This window comes from Kogia breviceps, chromosome 3 (assembly GCF_026419965.1).
Source record: "Kogia breviceps isolate mKogBre1 chromosome 3, mKogBre1 haplotype 1, whole genome shotgun sequence".
Lineage (NCBI taxonomy): Eukaryota > Metazoa > Chordata > Mammalia > Artiodactyla > Physeteridae > Kogia > Kogia breviceps.
Window position 1 is genome coordinate 149,017,239 of NC_081312.1, and position 6,000 is coordinate 149,023,238.

The 6,000-nt window shown below is 41.9% G+C and overlaps 1 protein-coding gene across 1 annotated transcript in view; it reads right to left on the reverse strand.

Moving 5' to 3' along the window:
• TMOD3 (tropomodulin 3) overlaps window positions 1–5,743 on the reverse strand; it is an 85,606-nt gene extending 79,863 nt beyond the window's left edge. The window contains exon 1 of the mRNA XM_059056297.2: window positions 5,558–5,743. The gene's annotated coding sequence lies outside the window, so the exon portion shown is untranslated. The remainder of the gene's footprint in view (window positions 1–5,557) is intronic.
• Between the last annotated feature and the right edge of the window lie 257 nt (window positions 5,744–6,000).

Consider the following 6,000-nt stretch of genomic DNA (forward strand, 5'->3'; position numbering starts at 1 on the left):
ATAGAGAATCCTAAAGATGCCACCAGAAAACTACTAGAGCTAATCAATAAATTTGGTAAAGTTGCAGGATACAAAATTGATGCACAGAAATCTCTTGCATTCCTATACACTAATGATGAAAAATCTGAAAGAGAAATTAAGGAAACACTCCCATTTACCACTACAACAAAAAGAATAAAATACCTAGGAATAAACCTACCTAAGGAGACAAAAGACCTGTATGCAGAAAACTCTAAGACACTGATGAAAGAAATTAAAGATGATACAAATAGATGGAGAGATATACCATGCTCTTGGATTGGAAGAATCAACATTGTGAAAATGACTCTACTACCCAAAGCAATCTACAGATTCAATGCAATCCCTATCAAATTACCAATGGCATTTTTTACAGACCTAGAACAAAAAATCTTAAAATTTGTATGGAGACACAGAAGACCCCGAATAGCCAAAGCAGTCTTGAGGGAAAAAAACGGAGCTGGAGGAATCAGACTCCCTGACTTCAGACTATACTACAAAGCTACAGTAATCAAGACAGTACGGTACTGCACAAAAACAGAAATATAGATCAATGGAAGAGGATAGAAAGCCCAAAGATAAACCCATGAACCTATGTTCAACTAATCTATGACAAAGGAGGCAAGGATATACAATGGAGAAAAGACAGCCTCTTTAATAAGCGGTGCTGGGAAAACTGGACAGGTACATGTAAAAGAATGAAATTAGAACACTCCCTAACACCATACACAAAAATAAACTCAAAATGGGTTAAAGACCTAAATGTAAGGCCAGACACTATCAAACTCTTAGAGGAAAACATAGGCAGAACACTCTATGACATAAATCACAGCAAGATCCTTTTTGACCCACCTCCTAGAGAAATGGCAATAAAAACAAAAATAAACAAATGGGAACTAATGAAACTTAAAAGCTTTTGTCAGCAAAGGAAACCATAAATAATACCAAAAGACAACCCTCAGAGTGGGAGAAAATACTTGCAAATGAAGCAACTGACAAAGGATTAATCGCCAAAATTTACAAGCATCTCATGCAGCTCAATATCAAAAAACTAACAACCCAATACAAAAATAGGCAGAAGACCTAAACAGACATTTATCCAAAGAAGATATACAGATTGCCAACAAACACATGAAAGGATGCTCAACATCATTAATCATTAGAGAAATGCAAATCAAAACCACAGTGAGGTATCACCTCACACCAGTCAGAATGGCCATCATCAAAAAATCTACAAACTATAAATGCTGGAGAGGGTGTGGAGAAGAGGGAACACTCTTGCACTGCTGGTGGGAATGTAAATTGATACAGCCACTATGGAGAACTGTAGGGAGGTTCCTTAAAAAACAAAAAATAGAACTACCATATGGCCCAGCAGTCCCACTACTGGGCATATACCCTGAGAAAACCATAATTCAAAAAGAAGCATGTACCCCAATGTTCATTGCAGCTCTATTTACAATAGCCAGGACATGGAAGCAATCCAGGTGTCCATCAACAGATGAATGGATAAAGAAGATGCAGCACGTATATACAATGGAATATTACTCAGCCATAAAAAGAAACGAAATTGAGTTATTTGTAGTGAGGTGGATGGACCTAGAGTCTGTCAAACAGAGTGAAGTCAGAAAGAGAAAAACAAATATCGTACGCTAACACATATATATGGAATCAAAAACAAAAAAAGAATGATTCTGAAGAACCTAAGGGCAGGACCAGAATAAAGATGCAGATGTAGAGAATGGACCTGAGGACACGGAGAGGGGGAAGGGTAAGCTGGGATGAAGTGAAAGAGTGGCATGGACATATATACACTACCAAATGTAAAATAGATAGCTAGTGGGAAGCAGCCATATAGCACAGGGAGATCAGCTCGGTTCTTTGTGACCACCTAGAGGGGTGGGATAGGGAGGGTGGGAGGGAGACACAAGAGGGAGGAGATATGGGGATATATGTATATGTATAGCTGATTCACTTTGTTATACAGCAGAAACTAACACACCATTGTAAAGCAATTATACTCCAATGAAGATGTGAAAAAAATAAATAAAGACCTCTGGATGGAAAAAAAAAAAGAACAATTGAAAAGCTGGCATAATTTGCCAGCTAATTTGAACTTTAAAAGATAATGCATCCTAAATAACAAGAGCACTGTACATCAGACAGACGACTGAAAACCACCAAGACCTTTTCTACTGTTTTACTGAGTCCTCCTCTGCGCCTCTTTCCAGGTCTATTTTCATCTTCACCACCTCTCATCCTCCCTAGGATACTGCTCAGACCTAACTGATTTTCATATAGCCAGCTCACCCCAAGTTCCTAATAAATTAATTTATGAAATTGTACTATATTCTATGTAGATATGTCATAAACACACTCAAACAGTATAGAGAGTACAGCCTGGGGGAAAACAGATGACCACTGAGTGGGAAAAAGATGACTTCACTTGTTTCCTACCCTGAAAACTGTAGATCTCTCCGTTTGAACTCCTACTGCAAGTTTTTATTCCCTACAGACAACTCTTACAGTGCTCTGAACTACAAACAAGTACACATGCCTAATCTCAGAGGGAGTAGGCTCCCAGACAAAAAACATGTCTTCTATGTCTGTATTCACCATGAGCCTAAGACAATACCTTGAACAGGATGGGGCAAAACACAAGTTGAATTATTGAATTACTGAATTAACGTAAATGAAAACAGTTGAGGGTGGCAGAGGAGGAGAGGAAAAAAAAAAGCTGAGAGGATACATCAAAGAGAAAGGAGAAGGGAAGGAGCAGAAGAGAAGAAAGAAAAGAAAACTTGTGAAGGAAATTCTTTTTGTTAGAGTAGGATTACTTTTTTTAAATTGAGAGTTGGAAAAAGCTATTGCTATGCACTCATGTCTCAGCTTTCAACACTAGCCTTTTTTTAAACATCTTTATTGGGGTATAATTGCTTTACAATGGTGTGTTAGTTTCTGCTGTATAACAAAGTGAATCAGCTATACATATACATATATCCCCATATCTCCTCCCTCTTGTGTCTCCCTCCCACCCTCCCTATCCCACCCCTCTAGGTGGTCACAAAGAACCGAGCTGATCTCCCTGTGCTATATGGCTGCTTCCCACTAGCTATCTATTTTACATTTGGTAGTGTATATATGTCCATGCCACTCTTTCACTTCGTCACAGCTTACCTTTCCCCTTCCCCATGTCCTCAAGTCCATTCTCTATGTCTGCATCTTTATTCCTGTCCTGCCTGTAGGTCTGTCAGAACCATTTTTTTTTTTTAGATTCCATATATATGTATTAGCATACGGTATTTGTTTTTCTCTTTCTGACTTACTTCACTCTGTATGACAGTCTCTAGGTCCATCCACCTCACTACAAATAACTCAGTTTTGTTTCTTTTTATGGCTGAGTAATATTCCATTGTATATATGTGCCTCATCTTCTTTATCCATTCATCTGTCGACGGACACTTAGGTTGCTTCCATGTCCTGGCTATTGTAAATAGAGCTGCAATGAACATTGGGGTACATGCTTCTTTTTGAATTATGGTTTTCTCAGGGTATATGCCCAGTAGTGGGACTGCTGGGCCATATGGTAGTTCTATTTTTTGTTTTTTAAGGAACCTCCCTACAGCTCTCCATAGTGGCTGTATCAATTTACATTCCCACCAACAGTGTAAGAGCGTTCCCTTTTCTCCACACCCTCTCCAGCATTTATCAACACTGGTCTTTAAACTGTCATTATAAACACCTTAAAATATCTCCCAACCCTTGATATTCAAAGTGTGGCCTCCCACTGCAACTACAGTATTCCCTTTCTGACCAGCAGATTCCAAGCCCCCACTTCAAAACTACAAGTTTCTGGGTGATTTACGGCTGTTAAAATTTGAGAAGCACCACCTACACCATTCAAGTCCTTTCTGTTGTACTGAACCTGTGTTTTATTTAAATGGACCAGTAGCTAACAGTTGAAAAATCTTTGATTAGAGGAAACTGATCATTGTAATTGGATTTGATCTGTATGTATTTAACTTTAGGTTAAGTTATTAATTACAGAGTAATTTGGCCTGGAGAGTATACCACAAAACTTTGTAACTAGTCGTAACAACTTGTTAAAAGAAATTGAGCATTAGGTCAGTGACATCCTGAAGAACTCAGTTTTGTTCCTTCATGCCTAGCACTGGGCTTGGAATGACAGGTGTGGCCAGTGTTTCCTGACTGAATAAAATAAATGAATTTTTACAATTAGATATCTAGGGCTGACAATCTTGGGGTCATCTGGCCAAACAACCTCATTTTAAAGATGAGCAAACTAGAAATCCTGAGAGATTGAAAAGCAAGCAAGCTAAACGAGCCAAAATATGCTGCATCTCACATTTTTCCTTTCCTAGTAATGTGTTAGAAAAGTGCTTCTAAGTATTCTAATAAAATGACTGTGGGCTCTTAAAGAAGTGATAGGGTAAAAAGGTGCCTAGGACTAGGAAGAAGAGACTGGCAAAGGTAAATGAGGTTGGACAAAACTATTTTTCTAAGCCTAATATACTTTTGGACAGGCCAATTAATTAATCAATTTAATCTGCTGAAAAATAAATCTAAAGGAATTCTCAGAAAAAGAAACATGAGCTGCATGAAAATGTTACAAACCAAGGGAGATCGCACATAACTAACTTAAATCTCCACAGGCTTATTTCCTGTTCAAGTATGACCTCCTGGGATAAGTTTTACTGCAGTGTTCATTACCAGATGACTTTTGGTTTTAAGAGAAGCCAAGGGCAAGTTGGAAATGTGATTCTTAACTAAACATAAAAAACCCCAAAACCAGAACAAAAATCCCCCTGCGGCTGTTTCTCATTTGTTTGTAATCAGAATGCGGGCTTGCAGAGGAAACACACCAATTTCTGTTAGCAAAAATATAACGACCCAGTCACGTCCTCAAAACAAACCAACATACAAACTTCACAGCCGGCTCCAGCTGTGCTGCGCAGGAGCCAGGAATTTATTCTAAGAGCAGATAGATCAAAACGGCGAACGCAAGACAAGCCAGATTTCAATCAAAAAGAAAAGGGTGTGCCCTTTTTTTTTTTTTTTCTCTTCTTCTTCTTTGCAACTTTCACCCAGCAGAAACCCTTGAAGGAGTCTTGGTGAAAAAAACTTTTTCAGACACTAGTCCCCCGAGCTACACCTCGTTGGGGTGGAAAGGGTAGGTACCGCGAGCTCGCACGGTCGCGGCCCGCGCAGGCTCCAGCCGGGAGGGGAAGGGGCCAGTCCCGAACCCGGCAAGGCCGGGCCCCCCGAGTGATTCATCAGCAACTCAGGATTCGCGCGCCTCCACCGCGGGCAACGCCCAGAGCGTCCCACGGCTCCTACCCCGGCCCGTTAGCCCCGAAGCAGCACCCAGCGTCCCCTGGCTCCCCGAGAGGGACTGGAGGGAAGGATATCACAGCCTGGCAGTTGGAAGGCAACGTCTCCCGCCTCAGCCACCATGGCCGGTGCGACTCCCTGCCCGCGCCCGCAGACGGACTTCCTGGAAAGCACGGGCTTGGCTTACCTGACTGGAGCACGCTAGGGCCACCGACCTCCTTCACAGACCCGCGGGGACGGCCTGCCGCTCAGTTCCCAGTACCCGCCCGTCTGCCTGCTGCCGCCTCCCAGGGAGTTGTCTGATCCAGCGCCGGCAGCTCCCCCAACTCGACGGCCCTGGTTCCCACTCCGCCGCCGATGCGCGTGCGCACTCCCATGTCGCGGGGCATCTTGGGAGTTGTAGTTCGAGCGAGGAGGGCGCGGCTCGGCGCAGACCCTGGTCTTCTCTGTGTGCAGAACTTTGGAAGTGGATACCAAGCCTTACACCAGCCTGAGAAAACGTCCTTTACTAGTAGAAATATCTATCTTGGACCCTTTGGGAGCTATAAACAGCAGCTAGAGGCTCCTTTTTAGGATTTCCTCTTTACTTTGACTTTTAGTCAAGAGGGACACAAGGCAGGACTTGTGTTG